The 27,599-nt window shown below is 38.6% G+C and overlaps 1 long non-coding RNA gene across 1 annotated transcript in view; it reads right to left on the bottom strand.

Annotated features, from left to right (window-relative positions):
- Positions 1 to 284: 284 nt before the first annotated feature.
- The window catches only part of LOC147349327 (uncharacterized), a 57,957-nt gene continuing 30,642 nt past the window's right edge, over positions 285 to 27,599 (bottom strand). Inside the window, exon 2 of the long non-coding RNA XR_015150355.1 lies at positions 285 to 335. This is a non-coding gene — a long non-coding RNA (uncharacterized LOC147349327). The remainder of the gene's footprint in view (positions 336 to 27,599) is intronic.

Genomic DNA, 27,599 nt, shown 5'->3' with positions numbered 1-27,599 from the left:
GACAGAGAATGATTAGAACATTTATATAATAAATCCATCACTGAAATATATGTATTATATGTCCCTGTGTATGAGATAAGCAAGACAAACTTCTTATCTTCAAGGAGCATACAGTTTTTAGGGGAGACAAAAATTTAATTACTTACTATTCAAAATGTGATCCTAAGATCAGCACATGGGCATCATCTGGCAGCTTGTTAAAACTGTAGAATCTCAGACTGGACCTACTGAAGTGGTACATGCATTTTCACAGAATCCCCAGGTGATTTATATGTACTTCAGAGTTTGAGAAACACCATTTTTATTCGAACCTTAGAAGTTTACTGTCTTAAAACCTAGAAAAAACAAAGAGATGGAGAAATTAGAAGATAAGAAGGTAACAAGATGGGGTGGGAAGATCTTGGTGCCTACACTGTGTTCTTCAAACAAGAGCGATCACCAGTCTGGCACCTTTTACTCGCATAAAAATAATGTTTCTAAGGAATATTTGTTTTTGAATATTTCTGGTTTACATATCATTTGGAAAAACAACCATATCACTCTTAACAACGTCAGCCGAACAGAAATATGACCATATAAATCCATATGAAAGGGAAGTTTTACTTTTTATTTGTGTCTCCTATGGTTTGCAGAGGAATGAGTGACCACAGTAGCTTATAAGAAGAGCTTTGTCAGTTACTGCAATTCTTCAGTTATGAGTTCAGCAAATTGTTACAAGTTTCTACCTCGAGATGTCAATCCAGGTTACACCAGTGGAACCAGTTCATATAAAGATGATCATTTTGAAACTGAGGCATTTAAAAATCATCTTCATGTTGTTTGCAAAGCTTCAAATAGTTACAGGAACTAAAAAGGTCACAGCAGTACTTGTTTCTATCAATACCTCGGCCGATCTCCCTCTTCCCACAGCCTTCTCCATTGAGGCCATGGTGAACATGCTGACTGCAGCCAAGAGAATCACTGAATGAGCACATTCTCCACTTTGTCTCTATACATGTCTAACATGTTTACACATTACATGTGTGTTCTCTCTGTCACATGAAGACCAAATAAGGGATAACTTATGAAATATTTTTTCTGATTTGTAAGAATCACATATAAAGGCTGACAGAAATGTGTAGCATATTAATTCATGATTCCACAGGTAACACATGGACACAAAAGTAAAAGCAAGGCTAGTACTTTTCAGGGCATATGGAGGCATTGCTGCTGCTGAGTCACTTCAGTCGTGTTTGACTCTGTGTGACCCCATAGACGGCAGCCCACCAGGCTGCCCCGTCCCTGGGATTCTCCAGGCAAGAACACTGGAGAGGGTTGCCATTTCCTTCTCCAATGCATGAAAAGTGAAAGTGAAGTCGCTCAGTCATGTCCAACCCTCAGCGACCCCGTGGACTGCAGCCTACTAGGCTCCTCTGTCCATGGGATTTTCCAGGCAAGAGTACTGGAGTAGGGTGCCATTGCCTTCTGTATTACTTTAAAATTTTCTTAATACTTACCATATTTATCTTGTGGTATATCTCAAAAAGCAAAGATCTTTGTGATATAATAATTATTATCTGGATCCAAATTAGGAAAATAACAAATAGTTGCAAAGGAAAAAGCTTTATTTCTGGAACTTGATCTAGTTATTTTATTAATAATTATTTAATTAGGCATAAGCATTTTTAGTTTTTGCATGTCTTTTTTATTCTTTATATATCAGTTTTCAGATTTGTTATAGTTATAATACAGTGTCATTGTTTATGTTTTATATCAGTTCAATTGAGATTTTCTTCCTAGGAGGAAAAAACTCAGGTCAAAATGCTTGGATACAAAATCTGACTTTAGAAATTAGAAAAAGTAAATAAGATTTTATATGCCCTATAAGAATATTTTACAAAAAAAAGGAATATCTTACAAAGGACTCAATTGTTTTTTGTTAATGAGTTTTACATGTCTCAAGTATTTCTAAATTAATCACCTTCTGAATTGCAATCTCATTACTAGGAACTTTTTGTAGTTTTATTCCAAACAGTAACTTTCATTATAAATAGGATTAGATTTATCCCAATTATATAATAGCCTTCATAAATCCTCTTCTGCAACTGCCAGTGATGAATTTGTTATACTTAAAATCTTCTTATTTATATTTAGCCAGGAACTAATGCTTGTTCAACTAGGGCCTATCCAGGAAAACATAATCCATTTCAATAGTTTACAAGGAAGGGAATTTAATGCAGGGAATTAATTGCACAGGTGATAGAATAGTGGAGAACATAACTGGTAACAATAGACATAGAGTAACTTATACATCAACACCATCAGGAATTCACTAACATTCTTTTGATTTTTCAAAATCAAAGAGGAGGAAACCAGAAGACTGGAGCCCAGAATGTGAGTGCCTCTCTGGCTGGATGATAGACTATGGTGGCCCTGGAGAGTGGCAGCTGGAGTCACAGAAGAGACAAGCTGCTACCAGTGAAACTGCTTAACATGGGGATATTCTAGCTGCCTCCCTCATCTGGCCCTCCATCTCTTATATTCACTTCCTACTCAAAAAGTCAGCTAGCAGGGGAGCCAAGAAAATCAGCCTTCTAGGGTCAGAAGGAGGAGGAATCGATCTGCTGGCAAACAGGCCTAGGACCTGCAAGATAATCTTCCAGGTTTTTGCAAACAAATGTAAAAGCTAAAGTTTTAAAAGCAATTTGTGACAGTGAAGATAGGAATGCACACACTGCCCTCCAGCTTAACCCTCCTGAGAAATCTAGCACCTGCATTTTTCACTCATCAAAGAGGGCAGAGAATAGCAAAAGAAATCATAGCAGAAGGAGAATTGCATTAATCAAAGCAATTTCTGGTAAAAGGAGACATGGAAATTTCCAAGCAAGTTAACAGAAAGAAGCTACACTCTTGAAACCACTGAATTGAAAACAAAGCTTCAGCTGATAACTATATGATTTGACAAAGATACTTCAAATTGCTCAGGAAAATCTCTTTCTTTACAGTAATGTTTCAGGCTATTTAAAACAGAATCTCAGTCGAGGAACTAAACAAAGATGCTAGGATTGGACACAGAAGACAGATGAATTTGGCTGTTAGCCATGTAAGAATAGAAGCCAAAATTATGCTGACTAAAAATGGAGCCAAGCGATGTCATATAGATTTGAAAACTGTGTTGTGCCAAGGAAGATGTTAATGTTTTTCAATTTTCAGGTTTAGTAAGGATCATAAGTTGTTTGATTTCTTAATCTAGTTTATATATCCTAAATATCTCTGTAACTTTGCTAGCCACCTCCCTTCTTCTTCTTCTTCTTTTTTTTTCATTTCTTGATTTGACAGTTTGGTCTAGATTCCAAACCTGAGCGTGGGTGGCATGTTCCAGAATTTTGGTTCATTTAGGTATATTCTATTGACTTGTGTTGCATGATTTATCAGATGCTATTAGCTCAATGAAGTAAAGATATTTAAAAATTGTTTATAGCTTTTGTTTAGAATACAGACTAAATCAGTCATACCCTTGAAGGAGATACACTGGGACTTTAGTGGATGTGAGGGGCTTCCTTGGTGGCTCAGACAGTAAAGAATCTGCCTGAAATTCAGGAGACCCATGTTTGATCCCTGGGTCGGGAAGATCCCCTGGAGAAGGGAATGGCTACCCACTCCAGTGTTCTTGCCTGGAGAATTCCATGGACAGAGGAGCCTGGTGGGCTACAGTCCATGGGGTTGCAAAGAGTTAGACACAACTGAGAGACTAACAGTTTCACTTTTTTTTTTTTTTTTTTTTAACTGGAGGTAAAGGGCTCAAGGGATGTTTCTGACTTTCTCTTCTTGTGCCTTATAACTGAGATAAAGAACAAGGATCATCTTTATTTAGTGTAAAGATACAGAGTTACTAGACCAAAGAAATATGTGGTGAAATCATTTGCAAGGATGGAATTTGTGAGCATATTTTTGAACATGTTCAAAAGCTCACTTGAGGCCTGTTAACATTTCCTAACATTTTAAATCTCTATGGTGATTATTATTACATTTGGAATCCTCAGATAAAAAATTAAGCTTAACTGGAGAAGAGATCTTCCATAAACCTTTTTAAGGTTGCCATTATTTTCTTTGTAAATCTATGGATGATAGCTAAAATAATCAAAATCTTCCAGAAGATAAACCTCATAATGTTAAATGGCACTTGTATATTTGTACCAGTATTTTCTTCCAGAAAGGATTTCCAGAGAGTTGTAAAGGTGTATAAAATGGAATAAAGTAGCACAAGCTAAAAAACTGCATGACAAAAAAAAAGTGAGTGGGATTAGAAAAATATGTGTGTGGGTGTTTGTGAGTGTGTACTGTGGTTTGTTTTTATTGTTGACAGGATACAAAACAACCCAAGCAGTAACACTAAATGTTCAAGTTATATAAGGTGGTGATAATGATAATAATATATGCCAACATATTTTGTAAATATTGTATAATAATACACATGTGAGATATTATTATAATTTTCTCATTTGAGCCTAAAAACACTCAAAACAAAGAAAAACATATTTGACTCTACTATGTGTTTTCGATGGTTTTAAAAGTCAGAAAAATCTGTAACATTTTTAAAAATAGGACTTTAAACCTTATTTTCTTCTTCCCCAACTCCCAGTTGTTGATGTCACTTCCTTACTATATTATACTCTCAAAGAATTAAAAACACTTCTCAGTGATTGGGTCCCCCAATCTAAGAACCTAGAATCTACCTCAAAGTCTTAAATTACCATCTGAACCATGTCTCCTAATCTCTGCTCCTTATCCACTCTCTGGCATATAAACTTCATCCATCTGCATCCCTGGATCCTTCACACAGTTTGCTTTTCCTTCTTTTGCTTCCAGATCTCAAAATATTGCTGGTAAGTTCTGTGATCCTAGCTTCTTGCCTTGTTCATCTTCTCTCTCATCCTGTACCTCATTTACACATCAGTGCTCCCAGTTCTCACTTGTGCAGCTTCCAGGTTCTTACTAAGTTCTACTTTGGGTCAGTTCTGTGAACACACCATCAGCAAGCTCCTTGCATTGTGGTCACTCTTTTGCCCCACCTGGCTGACCTGCTTTAATTTCTCCCTCACTTTTGCTCTCATCCCTCAAGGCCCTCTCAGGATTCTAATACATATTCCCTCATCATCTCCCTGTCATCACCTTCTAGTTAGGATATTTTATTACAGTTCCTCTTCTTTCTCCTGTCATAGTTCTGCAAGAGTAACTTTCAAATTATGAGAGTAAGTAAAAGCATCTTAAAAAACAAGCACTTTATTCATTCATCCATTTATTTTCTTTGCTCTGTGTACACAGATACTGCTTGGTAGAGTTCACAGTCCATCAGGGCAACAAATAAATTGTTATGATGTAGTAAGTTTTGTGATGGTCAGATCAGATCAGATCAGATCAGTCGCTCAGTCGTGTCCAACTCTTTGCAACCCCATGAATCGCAGCATGCCAGGCCTCCCTGTCCATCACCATCTCCCGGAGTTCACCCAGACTCACATCCATCGAGTCAGTGATGCCATCCAGCCATCTCATCCTCTGTTGTCCCCTTCTCCTCCTGCCCCCAATCCCTCCCAGCATCAGGGTCTTTTCCAATGAGTCAACTTTTCGCATGAGGTGGCCAAAGTACTGGAGTTTCAGCTTTAGCACCATTCCTTCCAAAGAAATCCCAGGGCTGATCTCCTTCAGAATGGACTGGTTGGATATCCTTGCAGTCCAACGGACTCTCAAGAGTCTTCTCCAACACCACAGTTCAAAAACATCAATTCTTCAGTGCTCAGCCTTCTTCACAGTCCAACTCTCACATCCATACATGACCACTGGAAAAACCATAGCCTTGACTAGACGAACCTTTGTTGGCAAAGTAATGTCTCTGCTTTTGAATATGCTATCTAGGTTGGTCATAACTTTCCTTCCAAGGAGCAAGCGTCTTTTAATTTCATGGCTGCAGTCACCATCTGTAGTGATTTTGGAGCCCGGAAAAATAAAGTCTGACACTGTTTCCACTGTTTCCCCATCTATTTCCCATGAAGTGGTGGGACCGGATGCCATGATCTTCGTTTTATGAAAGTTGAGCTTCAAGCCCACTTTTTCACTCTCCACTTTCACTTTCATCAAGAGGCTTTTGAGTTCCTCTTCACTTTCTGCCATAAGGGTGGTGTCATCTGCATATATGAGGTTACTGATATTTCTCCCGGCAATCTTGATTCCAGCTTGTGTTTCTTCCAGTCCAGCGTTTCTCATGATGTACTCTGCATATAAGTTAAATAAGTAGGGTGACAATATACAGCCTTGACAAACTCCTTGTCCTATTTGGAACCAGTCTGTTGTTCCATGTCCAGTTCTAACTGTTGCTTCCTGACCTGCATACACATTTCTCAAGAGGCAGATCAGGTGGTCTGGTATTCCCACCTCTTTCAAAATTTTCCACAGTTTATTGTGATCCACACAGTCAAAGGCTTTGGCATAGTCAATAAAGCAGAAATAGATGTTTTTCTGGAACTCTCTTGCTTTTTCCATGATTCAGCAGATGTTGGCAATCTGATCTCTGGTTCCTCTGACTTTTCGAAAACCAGCTTGAACATCAGGAAGTTCACGGTTCACGTATTGCTGAAGCCTGGCTTGGAGAATTTTGAGCATGACTTTACTAGCGTGTGAGATGAGTGCAATTGTGCGGTAGTTTGAGCATTCTTTGGCATTGCCTTTCTTTGGGATTGAAATGAAAACTGACCTTTTCCAGTCCTGTGGCCACTGCTGAGTTTTCCAAATTTGCTTGCATATTGAGTGCAGCACTTTCACAGCATCATCTTTCAGGATTTGGAATAGCTCAATTGGAATTCCATCACCTCCACTAACTTTTTACATTTCCAGCCTCCACTCTTCTCATCCATCCTTGTATGGCTAATTCTCTTACTTCTGCTCTGGTTCCCTTCCCTTTCTGTTTCTGCAGGAGCAAGGATGCTCTCCAATCAACATTTAAGAATGTTAAATTTCTTCTATCTAAAAATGAAACAAAACAAACCTCTCCTTGTATCCTAATTCTCTAAGGGGATTCCCAGGTTGTGCAGATGGTAAAGAATCTGCCTGCAATGTGGGAGACCTGGGTTTGATCCCTGGGTTGGGGAGATCCCCTGGAGGAGGGCATGGCAACCCACTCCAGTATTCTTGCCTGAAGAATCCCTGAACAGAAGAGCCTGGTGGGCTGCAGTCCATGGGGCTGCAGAGTCAGACACACCTGAGCAACTAAGCATACACATAACATAAGTGACCAATGGTGTTTCTGTGCACAACAGAATGTTTTGAAAGAGAGGCATCTTTCACTGTCCTCAGTCCTCATCTCTCCTTTACTCCTCAGCTCCCTGTAATCTGTCATTAGTGAAGTGAAAGTGAAATCACTCAGTCGTGAATCGACTCTTTGAGATCCCATGGACTGTAGCCTACCAGGCTCCTCCCTCCATGGGATTCTCCAGGCAAGAGTACTGGAGTGGGGTGCCATTGTCTTCTCCAGGGGATCTTCCCAACTCAGGGATTGAACCCAGGTCTCCCACATTCCAGGCAGAAGCTTTAACCTCTGAGCCACCAGGGAAGCCCAGCAAGGTCATTAGCTACTCCTTTATTTTGAAATCCAATCAAAGCTGATAGCATTGTTCATCCTTTTTGATAGCCATGATACCACATTTATTGTTTTGTTTGCTTTTTTGTTTGTTTTTCATTGAGTTTTGTTTTATATATGGCCTGGCTACTAGCTTCTGTCTCTGTCCTCTCCAGCTCCATATATTCTATGGTTTTTTCCTCTGGCTGCCCCTTAAATCTTTCTAGTTCACAGGGATCTGGATAAGGCCCCTTTTAAGTCTTATTCTACACACTGTCCATATTTCCAAAACTTTATTTATTCACGACCACAGAAGTTCACAGATTTATTCCACATTTTTGGCCAAGCTTGATAAACGCTCATTTGTTCATAACAATTCCTCACTGGGTGCCTGTGTGTATGTTAGTCACTCAACCATGTCCAACTCTTTGTGACCCCATGGACTGTAGCCCACCAGGCTTCTGTCCATGGAATTCTCCAGGCAAGAATACTGGAGTGGATTGCCATTCCCTTCTTCAGAGGAACTCTGCAACCCAAGGATTGAACCCTGGTCTCCTACACTGCAGGCAGATTCTTTACCGTTTAAGCTACAGGGCAGTCTAATTTGGTAATAGGTGCCTAATTTGTGTTAAAACAAATTGCTATATGCTGAGAACATGATGATAAGCAAGAGACAAGAGCTTAAATGTTTGTGGTCTGTACAGACAACAAATAAATAAGCAAATAAAAATTTTAAATGCAGTTTCTATGGTTACAAGGGCTAGAATGGGACTAAGAAACTGATGTGATTGAATAATCAGGGAGATGGTGGTTAGTTTGGAGAAAGTAGCCATGAAGCTGAGAAATGATGACATCAGGCAAAAATCCCTGTTGAAGAGATTTCCATGAAGTGAAAATGCTTTGAGGCAGAAAAGAAAGTAATGTGTTTAAGGAAGAAAACAAAGATCAGTGAGTCTGGTTATAGATAGTAGGGTAGAAGTGATATAACTCAAGGTCGATATATACTGGAGTCTCAAAGATCTTTGTGGTCAATCATCTAGGGTTTAGACTTTATTTCAAAGGCAATGAGAAGTCACTGAAGCATTTTAACAAGACAGAAATACATGAATAAAAAAACCTACTTTTTTATTTATCTAAAGTATAGCTAGAGTCTGATACCATGGCATATACAGCTCACTGAAGTTTTATAAATTGACACATCCAGGTAACTAACATCTAGGCTTAGAAATAAAACATTACTCATATCCTAGATGTCTGCTGATGTTCTCTTCCTGTCACTACCCATCCCCTGTCCAGAGTAACCATGATCCTGACTTCTAGCACAGATTTTTTCATCTGTTTTTGCACTTCATATGAGTGTAGTCATACAGTGTGTGCTATTTTGTATCTGGCTTCTGTCACTCTGCCTTATATCTGTGAACTTCTCCTATGGCATTGTCGAATGGTATTTCCATCATTCTCCTGCTGCAAAGTACTCTGTTATGTGACGACTCCACAACTAATTTATTCATTCAACTGATGATGGCATTTTAGTGATTTCCAATTGAGGGAAATTGTAAATAGTGCTCCTAGGAACTCAAAAGATTTTTGGTGAACATATTCATCTATTTTATGGGAATATGTCTAGCAATGAATTTTAGGAAATAATTTATGTTTATGCTTCAGTTCAGTTCATTTCAGTCACTCAGTCGTGTCTGACTCTGCGACCCCATGAATCACAGCACGCCAGGCCTCCCTGTCCATCACCAACTCCCGGAGTTCACTCAGACTCACGTCCATCAAGTCAGTGATGCCATCCAGCCATCTCATCCTCTGTCATCCCCTTCTCCTCCTGCCCCCAATCCCTCCCAGCATCAGAGTCTTTTCCAATGAGTCAACTCTTCCCACGAGGTGGCCAAAGTACTGGACTTTCAGCTTTAGCATCATTCCCTCCAAAGAAATCCCAGGGCTGATCTCCTTCAGAATGGTCTGGTTGGATCTCCTTGCAGTCCAAGGGACTCTTTTAAGAGTCTTCTCCAACACCACAGTTCAAAAGCATCAATTCTTTGGCGCTCAGCCTTCTTCACAGTCCAACTCTCACATCCATACATGACCACTGGAAAAACCATAGCCTTGAAAAGACGGACCTTTGTTGGCAAAGTAATGTCTCTGCTTTCTATATGCTATCGGGGTTCGACATAACTTTCCTTCCGAGGAGTAAGCGTCTTTTAATTTCATGGCTGCAGTCACCATCTGTAGTGATTTTGGAGCCCAGAAAAATAAAGTCTTACACTGTTTCCACTGTTTCCTCATCTATTTCCCATGAAGTGATGGGACCAGATGCCATGATCTTTGTTTTCTGAATGTTGAGCTTCAAGCCCACTTTTTCACTCTCCACTTTCACTTTCATCAAGAGGCTTTTTAGTTCCTCTTCACTTTCTGCCATAAGGGTGGTGTCATCTGCATATCTGAGGTTATTGATACTTCTCCCAGCAATCTTGATTCCAGCTTGTGCTTCTTCCAGCCCAGCGTTTCTCATGATGTACTCTGCATATAAGTTAAATAAACAGGGTGACAATATACAGCCTTGACGTACTCCTTTTCCTATTTGGAACCAGTCTGTTGTTCCATGTCCAGTCCTAACTGTCGCTTCCTGACCTGCACACAGATTTCTCAAGAGGCAGGTCAGGTGGTCTGGTATTCCCACCTCTTTCAAAATTTTCCACAGTTTATTGTGATCCACACAGTCAAAGGCTTTGGCATAGTCAATAAAGCAGAAATAGATGTTTTTCTGGAACTCTCTTGCTTTTTCCATGATTCAGCAGATGTTGGCAATCTGATCTCTGGTTCCTCTGACTTTTCGAAAACCAGCTTGAACATCAGGAAGTTCACGGTTCACGTATTGCTGAAGCCTGGCTTGGAGAATTTTGAGCATGACTTTACTAGCGTGTGAGATGAGTGCAATTGTGCGGTAGTTTGAGCATTCTTTGGCATTGTCTTTCTTTGGGATTGGAATGAAAACTGACCTTTTCCAGTCCTGTGGCCACTGCTGAGTTTTCCAAAGTTGCTGGCATATTGAGTGCAGCACTTTCACAGCATCATCTTTCAGGATTTGAAATAGCTCAATTATAATTCCATCACCTCCACTAGCTTTGTTCATAGTGATGCTTTCTAAGGCCCACTTGACTTCACATTCCAGGATGTCTGGCTCTAGGTGAGTGATCCCACCATCGTGATTATCTGGGTCATGAAGATCTTTTTTGTACAGTTCTTCTGTGTATTCTTGCCACCTCTTCTTAATATCTTCTGCTTCCATTAGGTCCATACCATTTCTGTCCTTTATTGAGCCCATCTTTGCATGAAATGTTCCCTTGGTATCTCTAATTTTCTTGAAGAGATCTCTAGTCTTTCCCATTCTGTTGTTTTCCTCTATTTCTTTGCATTGATCTCTGAGGAAGGCTTTCTTATCTCTTCTTGCTATTCTTTGGAATTCTGCATTTAGATGCTTATATCTTTCCTTTTCTCCTTTGCTTTTCGCTTCTCTTCTTTTCACAGCTATTTGTAAGGCCTCCCTAGACAGCCATTTTGCTTTTTTGCATTTCTTTTCCATGGGGATGGTCTTGATCCCTGTCTCCTGTACAATGTCATGAACCTCATTCCATAGTTCATCAGGCACTTTATCTATCAGATCTAGGCCCTTAAATCTCTTTCTCATTTCCACTGTATAATCATAAGGGATTTGATTTAGATCATACCCGAATGGTCTAGTGGTTTTCCCTACTTTCTTCAATTTAAGTCTGAATTTGGTAATAAGGAGTTCATGATCTGAGCCACAGTCAGCACCTGGTCTTGTTTTTGTTGACTGTATAGACTTCTCCATCTTTGGCTGCAAAGAATATAATCAATCTGATATCGGTGTTGACCATCTGGTGATGTCCATGTGTAGAGTCTTCTCTTGTGTTTATGCTTACCTTTACTAAATTATATCAGTTTTCACAAGTGATTACACTGTATATTTGTGTCGCTATTGTTCAGCCGCTAAGTCATGTCTGACTCTTTGCAGCTCCATGGACTGCAGCATGCCAGGCCTCCCTGACCCTCACTGTCTCCTGGAGTTTGCCCAAGTTCATGTCCATTGAATTGGCAATGCTATCCAATCTTCTCACCCTCTGCCGCACTCTTCTCCTTTTGCCTTCAATCTTTCCCAGCATCAGGGTCTTTTCCAATGATTTGGCTCTTCACATTAGGTGGCCAAAGTATTGGAGCTTCAGCTTCAGCATCAGTCCCTCCCATCAGTATTCAGGGTTGATTTCCTTTAGTATTGACTGGTTTGATCTCCTTGCTGTCCAAGAGACTATATAAGCATACCACAATTAATCTATTGTTATCGTAATACTTATTTAGATTTCTTCCATTTCTGACTCAAGGATGTATAACTGGAGTGAAACTGTCATAAATCATCACCTTTAAATCTAGATAGGATGCCAAAATACTTTCTCAAATGATTTTTCCCACTTGCATGCTCACCTCCATGTATAAAAGTGCTCATTCTTCAACATCTTTTCAGCAATAGGTATTATCAGACTTTTAAATTTTAGCCATTCTGATTGATGGCAGTAAAATTTCATTATTTTAATTTGTATTTTTCTCATTACTAGTGACATTGCTTGTATTTCTATATTTGTCACTTGAATTTATTCTTTCATGAAATGACTGCAAATCTTTCAACATTGTTTCTACTGATTGTGTATCTTTAAAACACTTGATGTGTAGGAGTATTTTTATTATAATATATTCTGACATAAGTTCAGTTTTTGTTGTATACACACACACACACACACACACACACACACAACCCCGCTATCATATCTTCTTCAGCTCAGGTGGTTTACTTGATAACATGATTCTATAATAGGAAAATGCGAAGACAAAGAATAGTCAGGATATTCTTTGAAAAAAACACAAGGTGTGAGGCAAATGTAATGTGACCACCACTACGCTACAGAAATGAGTCAAGAACATGGTAGAAAAACCTGTGCCTCTGGGTATGAAGGCCTACTAAAGTCACAAGACAGTCCAGTGTTGGGTCAACAATAGATAAACAGATGAATGGAATAGAGCAGAGAGCCCCAAAACAAATCCTCACATATTCATATATTTAAGGGGAATACAGCATTACAGAGCAAGGGGAAAAGACTCATATTTCAATAAATGAAGCTGGAAAATTACACATTTAGGAAGATTAAAAAGTACCGTACACTACATACAGAATATCAAATCCAAGTAATTTTTAGACCTAATGTTTAAAGCTAAGCAATAAGCACTTAGAAGATAATATACAAAATAAATCTTGAATGGTAGGCTGCAGCATTATGCAAACCAAGAACTTCCAGCTACCCAAGCTGGGTTTAGAAAACAGGGGAACCAGAGATCAAACTGCCAACATTTGCTGAATCATAGAGAAAGTGAGGGAATTCCAGAAAAATATCTACCTCTCTTTCATGAACTATGTTAAAGCCTTTGACTTTGTGGATCATAACATTCTGTGGAAAGTTCTTAAAGAGATGGGAATACCAGATCATTATACCAGTCTCCTGAGAAACCTGTATGTGGGTCAAGAAGCAACAGTTAGAACCCAGTCTGGAACAACTGATTGGTTTAGGATTGAGAAAGGAGAATGACAGGTCTGTCTGTTGTCACCCTGTTTATTTAACACGTATGCTGAAAAATGCTGGGCTGGATAACTTACAAGCTGAAATCAAGATAGGCAGGAGAAACATCAACAACCTCAGATACGCAGATGATATCACTCTATTGGCAGAAAGCGAAGAGGAACTAAAGAACCCCTTGAAGGGCGTAAAGGAGGAGAGTGAAAAAACGACTAAAATTAAATATTAAAAAAAAAAAAAAAACAACTGAGACCATGGCATCTGGCCCCATTACTTCATGGCAAACAGAAAGGGACAAGGTGGAAGCAATGACAGATTTCCTCTTCTTGGGCTCTATAATCATTGTGGATGGTGACTGCAGCTGTGAAATCAGAAGATGATTGCTTCTTGACAGGAAAGTTATGACAAGCATAGACAGTGTGTTGAAAAGCAGAGACTTCCCTCTGCTGAGAAAGGTCCATATAGTCAAGGTTATGGTTTTCCCAGTGGTCATGTACGATTGTGAGAGCTGAACCTGAAGAAGGCAAAGTGCCAAAGAATTGATGCCTTCGAACTGTGGTACTGGAGAAGACTCTTGAGAATCCCTTGAACAGCAAGGAGATCAAAACAGTCAATCTTAAAGGAAATCAACCATGAATACTCATTGGGAGGACTGATGCTGAAGTTGAAGATCCAGGATTTTGGTCACCTGAGGCAAACAGCTGACTCATTGGAAAAGTCCCTGATACTGGGAAAGATCGAGGGTAAAAAGAGAAGAGAGTGGATGGCATAACCAATGCAATGGACATGAACTTGGGCAAACTCTGGGAGATGGTGAGGGACAGGGAAGCCAGAGTACATCTGTAAGTTACTGTATATAAGTATTGGTCACAGCAAACACCCTCTTCCAATAGCACAAGAGATGACTCTACACATGGACATCACCAGATGGTCAATACTGAAATCATATTGATTATATTCTTTGTTGCCAAAGATGTAGAAGCTCTATACAGTCAGCAAAAATAAGACAGGGCTGACTGTGGCTCAGATCATGACCTCCTTATTGCAAAATTCACACTAAAATTGAAGAAAGTAGGAAATACCACTAGGCCATTCAGGTATGACATAAATCAAATCCCTTATGATTATACAGTGGAAGTGACAAGTAGATTCAAGGGATTAGATTTGATAGAAAGAGTGCCAGAAGAACTACAGATGGAGGTTCATAACATTGTACAGGAGGCAGTGATCAAAATCATCCCCAAGAAAAAGAAAAGTGAAAGGGCATAATGGTTGTCTGAGGAGGCTTTACAAATAGCTAAGAAAAGAAGCAAAAGGCAAAAAAGCAAGGCAAAGATATAACCATCTGAATGCAGAGTTCCAAAGAATAACAAGGAGAGATAAGAAAGCCTTTTTAAGTGAATGATGGGAAAGATTACAGATCTCTTCAAGAAAATCAGAGATACCAAGGGAATATTTCATGCAATGATGGGCACAATAAAGAGCAGAAACAGTATGGACCTAATAAAAGCAGAAGATACAAAGAAGAGGTGGCAAGAATACATAGAAAAACTATACAAAAAAGATCTTAATGACCTGTATAACCATAACCATGATGGTGTGATCACTCACCTAGAGCCAGACATCATGGAGTGTGAACTCAAGAGACATCACTATGAACAAAGCTAATGGAAGTGATGGAATTCCAGCTGAGCTATTTCAAATCCTAAAAGATGCTGCTGTTGAAGTGCTGTGTTCAATATGTGAACAAATTTGGAAAACTCAACAATGACCACAAGACTGGAAAAGGAAAGTTTACATTCCAGTTGCAAAGAAAGGCAACACTAAAGAATATTCAAACTACTGCACAATTGCACTCATTTCACATGTCAGCAAGATTATGCTCAAAAACCTTCAAATAAGGCTTCAACAGTATGTGAACCAAGAACTTCCAGATGTACAAGCTGGATTTAGAAAGGCAGAGGAACCAGAGATCAAATTGCCAACATCCATTTGATCATAGAAAAAGCAAGAGAATTCCAGAAAAAAAAAAATCTACTCTGCTTCATTGACTATGTTAAAGCATTTGACTGTGTGGATCACGGCAAACTGTGGAAAAATTTTTAAAGAGATGGGAATACCAGATCACCTTACCTGCCTCATGTGAAATCGGTATGCAGGTCCAGAAGCAATAGTTAGAACCGGACATGAAACAACAGCCTCGTTCCAAATTGGGAAAGGAGTATGTCAAGGCTGTATATTGTCACTCTGCTTATTTTACTTATATGCAGAGTACATCACGAGAAATGCCAGGCTGGATGAAGCACAAGCCAGAATCAAAATTGCAGAGAGACAGATTTATGGACATGGGAAGAGGGGAGGCGAGGGTGAGATGTATGGAAAGAGTAACATGGAAGCTTACACTACCATATGTAAGTTAGATAGCCAACAGGAATTTGCTGTATGTCTCTGGAAACTCAAACAGGGGCTCTGTATCAACCTAGAGAGGTGGGATGAGGCGGGAGCTGGGAGGGAGGTTCAAAGGGGAGGGAATATATATGTATACCTATGGCTGCTTCTCATTGAGGTTTGACAGAAAACAACAAAATTCCGTAAAGCAATTATCCTCCAATTAAAAAATAAATTGATTTAAAAAACAAACAAATGGAAAAAGATTGCAGGGAGAAATACAAGTAACTTCAGATATGCAGATGACACCACCTTTATGGCAGAGAGCACAGAGGAATTAAATTGCCTCTTGATGAAGTTGAAAGAGGAGAGTGAAAAACCTGGCTTAAAACTCAACATTCAAAACACTAAGATCATGAAATCTAGTCCCACCATTTCATGATAAATAGATGGGGAAACAATGGAAACAGTGACAGACTTTATTTTCTTGGGTTCCAAAATCACTGTGGATGGTGACTGCAGCCATGAAATTAAAAGACGCTTGCTCCTTGGAAGAAAAGCTATGACAAACCTAGACAGTGTATTAAAATACAGAGACATTACTTTGCCAACAAAGGTCTGTACAGTCCAAAGCTATTGTTTTTCCATTAGTCATGCACTCAGCTTGAGTACTGAAGAATTGATGCCTTCAAACTCTGGTGCTGGAGAGGACTCTTGAGAGTTCCTTGGACAGCAAGGGGATCAAACCAGTCAATCCTAAAGGAAATCAGTCCTGAACATTCACTGGAAGGACTGATGCTGATACTCTAATACTTTGGCCACCTGATGCAAAGAGCTGACTCAATGGAAAAGACCCTGATGCTGGGAAAGATTGAGAGCTAGAGGAGAAGGGGACAACAGAATATGAGATGGTTGGATGACATCACCAACTCAATGGACATGAGTTTGAGCAAACTCATGGAGATTGTGAAGGACAGGGAAGCCTGGTGTGCTGCAGTCCATGGAATCATGAAGTGTCAGATATGACAGTGACTGAACAACAACAAATACAAAGATAATATGTAAAAATGTTTTAATAACCTTGGTGTTGAAAACTAGTTCTTAAGAGGGACACAGATGTTAAGATAAACGTAGATAAACTTGACTGCTTTAAATTAAGTATTATTTAACAGAGCCTTTTTTTGTTCCCTCTGTGGAGTGCTGTTTCTCTGCCTATGCACATGGTTGACTCCTTGACCTCCCTTACTCAATTCACCTTCTCAGTGAAGCTTTTCTTGGCCACTGTATGCAAATTTGTAATGCCCTCTCCCCACTACTACTCACTTTCCCATCTTCCTTGACTGCCTCTTTTTTCCTTAGCATTCAGCACTACTTAATATAATAAATCTGTTTAAGGGTAAAAATTTTGTCTTTTACATTCTAATGCTATAATCCTAGTCTAGTAGTAAGTGGTAAATAAATATAAGTCACTTAAAATGTGAATTGGATGAATAAGTCTTTCTCTTCTAAGCTTTCTCTGGCTCTTATTTGTCTTTCTCAAACACGCAAAGCTCAAGAAAAAAGATGCCTGTTGTATTAGGTGTTCCTCTCACCTGTCCCTCACACCCAACCAAGATCTAAATATATCTTGAATATGTTTCAATCCACATGAAATGATACCATCTAGTCTGGGGTGCTGTCATCTCTGACCTAGCCTACTGCAGCTACCTTTTGACTGGCCTCACTACTTTTTTCTCCTGTTTTACGATTCTTTCACTGCAGGTTGAGAAACATTTCTTAATACTGATTAAGAAACCATCATTTCAGTGTCTCACATTGTCCTCAAGAGGAATCACATACTTTAATGTGTTTCCCAAAGCTCCATTACTTCATCCTATGGCTTTACCTATATCAAGCCTATCCTTTTTAAGTTCCCTACCTTGCATCAGTGCCCCCATCCCCTCCACCTATACATATCCCTCATTTCCTTATTGTTGCACTTGGCTCTTTTCTACCTTCCCTTCAGGTCTCAACTTGAATATTTCTGCCAGGCAGTCTTCTAACGCTACTTGATGGTCTGGCTGAATTCTTTCTGTCTCTTGAAGACATGCTGCCACAGCACCTGTACTTCCTCCATGACTCTTAATCACATAAGACCTGATTGCCTGTATACTTGTTTGTGTGTGGAGGGGAGGTGGGGGAGGGCATCAGATGTAAAGAAGTGATGGTAAGGACCTTGACTGTCTTAGCCTTGATCCCAGCAGGATTTATAACACTTTCCAAATTCCTGCAATATGCAAATATATGTTGAATGAATAGTGCCCTCTCCATTCCTTCATTTCAGTTCAGTTCAGTTGCTTAGTCGTGTCCAACTCTCCATGACCCCATGAACCACAGCACGCCAGGCCTCCCTGTCTATCATCAACTGCCGGAGTCTCCCCAAACCGATGTCCATTGAGTCGGTGATGCCATCCAACCATCTTATTCTCTGTCGTCCCCTTCTCCTGCCTCAATCTTTCCCAGCATCAGGGTCTTATCAAATGAGTCAGCTCTTTGCATCAGGTGGCCAAAGTACTGGAGTTTCAGCTTCAAAATCAGTCCTTCCAAAGAACACCCAGGACTGATCTCCTTTAGGATGCATTGGTTGGATCTCCTTGCAGTCCAAGTGGCTCTGAAGACTATTCTCCAATACCACAGTTCAAAAGCATCAATTCTTCGGTGCTCAGCTTTCTTTATAGTCCAACTCTCACATCCGTACATGATCACTGGAAAAACCATAGCCTTGACTAGATAGACCTTTGTTGACAAAGTAGTCTCTGCTTTTTAATATGCTGTCTAGGTTGGTCATAACTTTCCTTCCAAGGAGTTTGGAAGGAAACTTCCAAACTTCCCCATCTATTTGCCATAAAGTGATGGACCGGATGCCATGATCTTAGTTTTCTGAATGTTGAGCTTTAAGCCAACTTTTTCACTCTCCTCTTTCACTTTCATCAAGAGGCTCTTTAGTTCTTCTTCACTTTCTGCCATAAGGTAGTATCATCTGCATATCTGAGGTTATTGATATTTCTCCCAGCAATCTTGATTCCAGCTTGTGCTTCTTCCAGCCCAGCGTTTCTCATGATGTACTCTGCATATAAGTTAAATAAGTAGGGTACAATATACAGCCTTGATGTACTCCTTTTCATATTTGAAACCAGTCTGCTGTTCCATGTCCAGTTCTAACTGTTGCTTCCTGACCTGCATAAAGGTTTCTCAAGAGGCAGGTCAGGTGGTCTGGTATTCCCACCTCTTTCAGAATTTTCCATAATTTATTGTGATCCACACAGTCAGAGGCATTGGCATAGTCAATAAATCAAAAACAGATGATTTTCTGGAACTCTCTTGCTTTTTCCATGATCCAGCAGATGTTGGCAATTTGATCTGGTTCCTCTGCCTTTTCTAAAACCAGCTTGAACATCAGCAAGTTCACGGTTCACATATTGCTGAAGCCTGGCTTGGAGAATTTTGAGCATGACTTTACTAGCATGTGAGATGAGTGCAATTGTGCAGTAGTTTGAGCATTCTATGGCATTGACTTTCTTTGGGATTGGAATGAAAACTGACCTTTTCTAGTCCTGTGGCCACTGCTGAGTTTTCCAAATTTGCTGACATATTTCTCCACTCATTAGAAAACCTTAAATAAGTTTACAACAGATAGCATCAGTTGATAATACAGTGTGAAATTTAAAACCACTGTGGTCAGAATATGTGTCTTTCTGTAGATAATTGCTTGAACAAATGCAATTAGCATGGCCATAGCGAGTATTTTCTACAAGTCATTTACAATTTTAACAAGTTAAAATTTTTATCATCATTGTTATCATTGAAAAAGGATAGCACTGCAACAAATTTTTAGGGCTGTATTTTTCTTTGTTTCCTCAGCTTTATTAGTACTTACAACATCTGAGAACAGATATAAATGTAGACATGAAATGTTAATGACCGTAAAATTTTCCTGTCAAAACATTCAGAATTTGTCTATTCCTGAAAAAATTATTTTGAATTTATGCAAAAGTACAACTGATGTGAAATAGATCTTGGATTAATAGATATAAAATAATATCTAAATGTCAAGTAGTATTGTTATTTCTGATATTTATTAACTCTGATATGCAAAATCTACAAATGCTTACAAAGAGATGACTTCTCCAAAAATATCAAGGCAAGCTGTCTTCGATATTTGGCCTTCTTTCTTTAACTCACTATTTCAGAAAATACGAGAAGAAATTAATTCACTGCAATTTATAAGTGATGTTAGGAAGAGATGTCTTAAATCAAAGTATTTTCAAAAATCATATTTTTCCTAAAAGATGGCATATTTCTCCTAAACTGAATATAGCAGCAAAGTTAAAGATGAAAGTTATGCTGTGTATTAGAGAATATGAAACAAAACTGCTCTTAGATCCAGAGTTCACCCTATGGAGACAGTGGTTCCTAGCATCTAGTAATATCAGGGAAATATTTGATAATAGTCCTGACAAACATGGAGGAGGATGCAGTGAAAAGGGTACACTTAGGCACATATGGGGGGAACTGCCCCCTATTCAGGGCTTCTGGAAATTGATATGCTCCCAGATTGACAAAATTGCAGGGTGCGATCTCCCTCTGGAGTCCAGGGGGTTTCCTCTGGGAGAGCCTGGCGCTAGGACATATGTGTCAGGACACTTGCAAAGGAGAAGCTGAATGGACAAGAGTGATACAAACTGTCTCATGGTCACAGTAAATGAGACATTCATCATCTTTCAAAGAGGGGGGCACATTCTGCATGGAGAAACATTAGCAGATCATGTCACTGTAAACGGTCACCGGAGAGCATTGGCGTCCCCAGAATGAGGCTCTGCTACTAACGCTATTAGAAACCACCTTTACCCCTGCTGAGGACTCTGAACACTGACATGCTACAAGAGAATTTTAAGAGTACTATTAGGGAAGGTGGATTGAAATATACTAAAGCAGATTAATAAAGGGCTATGTTGTTCCATGTTCTCTGTTATTCTCAGAAGGAAATTCTGAAGGTAAAAATAATGCCATTCAAGATCTGTCATGGCAAAGTTTAGCTGTTTTTACAAAAAAGAAAAAACGACAGTTGTCATTTTGGCAACCAAGCAGTGTTAACTTTAAAAGAAAGTTATATATGCCTTTGTACATGTGTATATATATATATATATATATATATATATATATATATATGATTCATATGTTACTCACTGAACAACGACTGCTATAAGAAATTCCACAGAAATCCAAATGTTTTGTGAAATTTTGTGGAAATGACAGTATTTCCAGAGACATCTCATTCTCAACAGAAAGGGGTTATGGGCAAACTAACAGAGCCAGAAAAAAGGAAATGCCAAAACAAACAAAAATGCAACTAAAGAGAAGTGCTGTCTAAACCCTAGGCATAGAGAAAATACCATCAAAGAGGCAAACCTGTCAGTTATGCTTTACTACATCTGATAACACAGTAAAAAGCTGGACTTGCTTGCTTCATTTTCCACTACCTCAATCACAATAGAGTCTTAAGGCATTTAACTACAAATTTATGTATATACATACAAGATATGTGTACATATATATACACACACATAAATATATATACATATATATATAACATTTTTAAATATAGAATCTCACTGTTTTGAATTTACAAAATATTAAAATTCATTTTTCTCAGAATGGTTGGAACATAAGCTACTCTGATTAAGTAAATACTATATTTGGCTTAACCGAGATTTATTATATATAATGTGTGATGTATCCAATTTCAGACTGTGAATATGGTAAATAAACACAATATACTCATATCCTAAATATCTTTAATCCTTTTAATTTGAATAATTTAGAATGTGCTTGAAAGTCTTCCAGTAAATATGTTATTAGAATAATTAATATTTTAAATACTAATTTAAATTAATGTACTATTAATAAAGATTAAATCAGGATGCTATTTAGAGTTTAAAATCATAATTAACAAAGTGAGAATATTTTCTTTTTTGAAGCATGGCTGTATTACTTATCTTTGTATTTGAAATTGGTTTATATATAAGTTTCGTTGTTAAGAGATTGCCTGGTTTCAGATTGTTCAAAGTTCTGTTTTTAATAATTTATCTTCTTGTTTTTGCCCATTTATTGTCTCATCACAACTCCAATACAGAAGAGTCAGGAAACTTTTTCAAAAGAAAAACAATACATATAATAATATTTGCAATATATAGCATGTAAAGGGTTTACTATATTCCCCATTTACAGACAAAAATAATTTGTTTCTGGGGATTTTAAATGAGTTGTTCAGATGCACAGAGCTAATAAGTGGTTGTTGCTGTTGTTCAGTCGCTCAGTTGTGTCTGACTCTTTGCGACCCTATGGATGCAGCATGCCAGGCTTCCCTGTCTACCACCTCCCAGAGCTTGCTCAGACTCATGTCCATTGAGTTAGTGATGCCATCCGACCATTTCATCTTCTGTCGTCCCCTTCTACTGCCTTCAATCTTTCCCAGCATTAGGGTCTTTTCCAATGAGTCAGTTCTTTGCATCATGTGCACCAGTAGCTACAGCTTCAGCATCAGTCCTTCCAATGAATGTTCAGAACTGATTTCCTTCAGGATGGACTGGTTTGATCTCTTGCAGTCCAAGGAACTCTCAAGAGTCTTCTCCAACATCACAGTTCAAAAGCATCAATTCTTCAGCATTCAGCCTTCTTTATGGTCCAACTCTCACCTCTATACATGACTACTGGAAAAACCATAGTTTTGATTATACGGTCCTTTGTCAGTGAAGTAACTTGTCCTGGCTTTTTAATATGCTGTCTAGGTTTGTCATCGGAAAAGGCAATGGCACCCCACTCCAGTACTCTTGCCTGGAAAATCCATGGATGGAACAGCCTGGTAGGCTGCAGTCCATGGGATCGCTAAGAGTCAGACACGACTGAACAACTTCACTTTCACTTTTCACTTTCACTTTCATGCATTGGAGAAGGAAATGGCAACCCACTCCAGTGTTCTTGCCTGGGGAATCCCAGGGACAGGGAAGAATGGTGGGCTGCCGTCTATGGGGTCGCACAGAGTCGGACACGACTGAAGCGATTTAGGAGCAGCAGCAGCAGGTTTGTCATAGCTTTTCTTCCAAGGAGCAAGCATCTTTTAATTTCATGGCTGCAGTCACTGTACACTGTGATTATGGAGCCCCCCAAAATAAATTCTCTCACTGTTTCCATTGTTTCCCCAACTATTTGCCATGAAGTGATGGGACCAGATGCCATGATCTTCGTTTTTTGAATGTTGAGTTTTAAGCCTGCTTTTTCACTCACCTCTTTCACATTTATCAAGAGACTCTTTTGTTCCTCTGTTTTCTGCCATAAGGGTGGTGTCATCTGCATATCTGAGGTTATAGATATTTCTCCCAGCAGTCTTGTTTCCAGCTTGATAATCATCCAGCCTGGCATTTCGCATGATGTACTGTGCATATAAGTTAAGCAGGGTGACAATATGCAGCCTTGACGTACTCCTTTCTCAGTTTTGAACCAGTCCATTGTTCATGTCCAGTTCTAACTGTTACTTCTTGACCTTTATACAGATTTCTTAGGAAGTAGGTAAGATGGTCTGGTAGTCCTGTCTCTTTAAGAATTTTCCACGGTTTGTTGGCGTGTTGTGATCCACACATAAAAGGCTTTAGCATAGTCAATGAAACACAAATAGATGTTTTTCTGGAATACTCTTGCTTTTTTCTATGATCCAACGGATTTTGGCAATTTGATCTCTGGTTCCTCTGCCTTTTCTAAATCTAGCTTGTACATTTGGAAGTTCTTAGTTCATGTCTGTCGAAGCCTAGCATGGAGAATTTTGAGCATTACTTTACCAGCATGTGAAGTGACAGCAACTGTCGTGTTAAGTCTGAACATTCTTTGACATTGCCCTTCTTTGGGATTGGAATGGAAACTGACCTTTTCCAGTCCTGTGGCCACTGCTGAGTTTTCCAAATTTGCTGACATAGTGAGTGAAGCACTTTTAACAGCATCATCTTTTAGAGTTTGAAAACACTCAGCTGGAATTCTATCACCACCTCCACTAGCTTTGTTCATAGTGATGCTTTCTAAGGCCCACTTGACTTCACATTCCAAGATGTCTGGCTCTAGGTGAGTGATCATACCATCGTGATTATCTGTGTCATTAGGATTTTTTTTTTTTTTTGTATATTCTTCTGTGTATTCTTGCCAATTCTTCTTAATATCTTCTGCTCTGTTAGGCCAATACCATTTCTGCCCTTTATTGTGCCAACATTTGCACAAAATATTCCCTTGGTGTCTCTAATTTTCTTGAAGAGGGCTCTGTCTTTCTCAGTCTATTATTTTCCTCTATTTCTTTGCATTGTTCACTTTGGAAGTCTTTCTTATCTCTCCTTGCTATTCTTTAGAACACTGCATGCAGATGGGTATATCTTTCCTTCTTTTCTTTGCCTTTCACTTCTCTTCTTTTCTCAGCTATTTGTAAGGCCTCATCGGACAACCATTTTGCGTTTTTCCATTGGGGATGGTTTTGATCACTGCCTCCTAAACAATGTTACGAATCTCTGTCCATAGTTCTTCAGGCACTCTGTCTGTAAGATCTAATCCCTGAATCTATTTGTCAATTCCAGTGTATAAGTTTAAGGGATTTGATTCAGATCATACCTGAATGGCCTAGTGATTTTCCATACTTTAATAAGGAGTTCATGATCTGAACCACAGTTCCAGGTGTTTGTTTGTTTGTTTGTTTGTTTTTTGCTGACAGTATAGTGCTTCTCCATCTTGAGCTGCAAAGAATATAATCAATTTGATTTTAGTGTTGACTATCTGCTCTTGTCCATGAGTAGAGTCATCTCTTGTGTTGTTGGAAGAGGTTGTTTGGTATGACTAGTGCATTCTCTTGGCAAAACTCTGTACGGTAGATTCCTAAAGTATCAGGACTAACTGAAAACACAACTTTTTGGTCCTGTAAAATAGGCCAGTACACAGTTTTGTATTAAGTTTCACAGTCAGAAAAATTACTGTGATGTTTACTTTAAATGGGATTCTCTAAATAGAATGATATATTTCTACCTCAGGAACATTTCCAGAGACCTTGCCTTTCCAGCCTGAATGGATGAAGGCTTACTGGGATCCAGCCCCAGTAGGATTCAGGGATTCCCCACCAGAACTCTCCACATGACCTTTGCCATGGGTGGGAACTCCCATGCTGGCTTCCGGCATGGGCTCAAACAAAAGAGCTAAGACACAGTGACAGGAACATGCCAGAGTGAAGCAGGATTTGATCCAGGTTCTCTGCCTCCAGAGATTTTTCTGTAAGGCTTTTAATACCATTCACTTTTGCCAGTTACTAGAAGTGGTGTTGAAGCAGTTCATAAAAAATTCTTTACACTACCAATTAAATGTATACTTGTGAACTCTCCTCTCAATTAGAAAACATTTTTTCTTTCATACCACAGACTATTAGCAATCAGCTATAATTTTATCCAAACTAATGAGGGAAATTATTTATATAATTTTAATAACAATCTGCTAATCCAATCAAATTAAATTTTGGTATACAATGTGTTATTTTCATAAATATAAAAATTCTATAAGTATTTTTAAAAAATGATTTTTTTAAGAAAGAAAGACATGTAGTTTTTAAGTAGTGTTTCCAAGTGGCTCAATATTAACTAATGAATAAGAGTAAGTTCTAACTATTATATTAATTGATGAAATATAAAGGATACTGGTAATGGCCTTAAAAGTGGTTCATTCTCTTAGTTAGATAACTATTTCTGTAAAATAATTAATTATATTATCAGTTTACTCTATATGCTTGTTTAACATAATTCACATACAGGAAGCCCAAGCTTAGTTTATTATGAATTCCTTTAAGTGCCACATAATAGGGATTCAAATTAGCATTTTCTTTTAGGTAGCTTAACATAAATAAGCATATAATACAGACTGAGAAAGATTTGTAATTCTTTAGTGTTTGGAAGAAAGAAACTCAATCAAACATTTTATAATGATGCCCCTGAATAATTATAATGAAGTAATAACTGACCTTAGCCATGTACTAAACTGTGACATCTTGAATTCAGTTGCCAATATAAACTACAATTACCAAATCACTCGACGGTTTAGAAAATCAAACCATATTCTTTACAGCTATTCTCCTGGCTTGGCATTACCTACTAAATTTCAGACTTACCCAGGTCTGCTGTGGTGTAGCAACAGCCTACATTTATTGACAAGCAAATATTTTCTGTTCTGTTGCCACAAAGGAAGGATCACTCAGACTGGGAGGCCAGATTAAAAATTGAAATCCTGTCAAATGTCCAATTCTCAGCATGACTTATTATTTCGTATTGTCATTTTCTGTACCCACAGAGTTAAGTCTTGTTAATTTTAGCACATTTAAAAGAATCCTAAATCATGGGTTTAAAACTAATGGAGCTGAACAGACATTTATTTATCCTGCAAAGCAGGCCAATAAACAATTTTATGTTTCCAAATGCTAATTTGGAAGTTTGAAAGTTGAAGAATGTATTGCTAATTTTAAGTAAAATGGATTACTTCAAGTAGGCAGGAAAACAAACATAGGCATGCTGAAAAAAAAATTCTCGAGTAATCCATCTGATACCCTCTTTTACTGGCAAAACAAAGCAGAAAACAGAAGGATTCAGCTCCTCAGTTGCTGTCTTACGTGCCAGGTCTTGGGAAGGGTGAGAAAAAGCCATGAACCCATGTGCACTGCCTCAGTTCTTTTCTGAAGCAAAATGTATATCTAAAAACATGAGTTTGAATCAATGGTCCAAAAGTTGATCACGATTCACCTGGCTCAGTGAACAAGCCCACTGTTTATACTTCATCATTTTCTTTTTTCTATTGCTCATTTCAGTCATTAATATCTTAAGGTTAAAAAAAGAAAGAAAGTGAACACTGATTCCCTTAAATGGAGTTCTCAGACAGTCACGAATTTACCAAGTCAGGCACATTTTCAGTCTTCATAAAGAAAGCTTTAATTTACAATCACTGTGAAATCCCATGATACACTAAAATAGTACATTGTCAAAAGTACCAAACTATTGGGGAAAAGATGTTAATGTGATAATATTTCTAATTTTAGTCTATCCCTATATTACAGTCCTATGGCACCTTTCCTCTAAGGAGATCAGGATGCTTTATATTTAGAAAAAGATGGAAATGCAAATCAAAGCGAAATTTCCCCCAAAATTACATTGAAAAGATTAAGAGTCATAGAAAAAGAGATAAAGGGTATAAGGAAAAAGAAGATGCACAAGCAGTAGGAATTCATACAAGTCCTGGCAAGTTGTCTTCCTTATGTTTTTACTGCTGCCTTCTTCAAAGTTAACAGCAAGGACAGACTACACACGCTGTTCAGGGCACCTCATGTCTGGTCCAGTCTAAGCGTCTTCATGCAACACTATAGTTTTACCATTTCTGTCATTCCCCAGGACCATTAAAGCTGAGTTCACAATTGACCTTGGAGAATTATATAATATAGAGGTTTGTCTTATGAGTTGCACTCTGCACATGTGATTTAGTACCTGATACAGTGGGTAGAAGGGTCCCTCAGGAAGTACTTTGCAGCTATTACAGCACCTTTATGATATCTTATTTGTGTATTTTTTAGAATTTGTAAGACTTAACCCAGAATTTCATTCTATTTGGGCAAAAGATCCAGGGAGAAACTTCCAGTAAATCAGAAACACTTAAACATAAATTTCATTCTCACTTATCCCATGGTATCTATATACAGCCATGGAATATGCATTAATATGGTCCATGTCCAAATCGTGTTACATTACTATCTGACATACCTTGGGCAAGTTATTTTACCTCTCTGTGTCCCAGTTTATCTCTTCAAATGAGCAGAAAACATTTCCTATCTCATAGGAAAATTATGGGAACCATGGCTCTGTTAGAGGACTCTCCTTACATAGTGT

This window comes from Bos grunniens, chromosome 21, assembly GCF_055505025.1.
Source record: "Bos grunniens cultivar Pamir isolate PY7600 chromosome 21, Bosgru_T2T1.0, whole genome shotgun sequence".
In the NCBI taxonomy this organism is placed as follows: Eukaryota; Metazoa; Chordata; class Mammalia; order Artiodactyla; family Bovidae; genus Bos; species Bos grunniens.
This window is presented reverse-complemented; position numbering and strand designations above follow the sequence as displayed.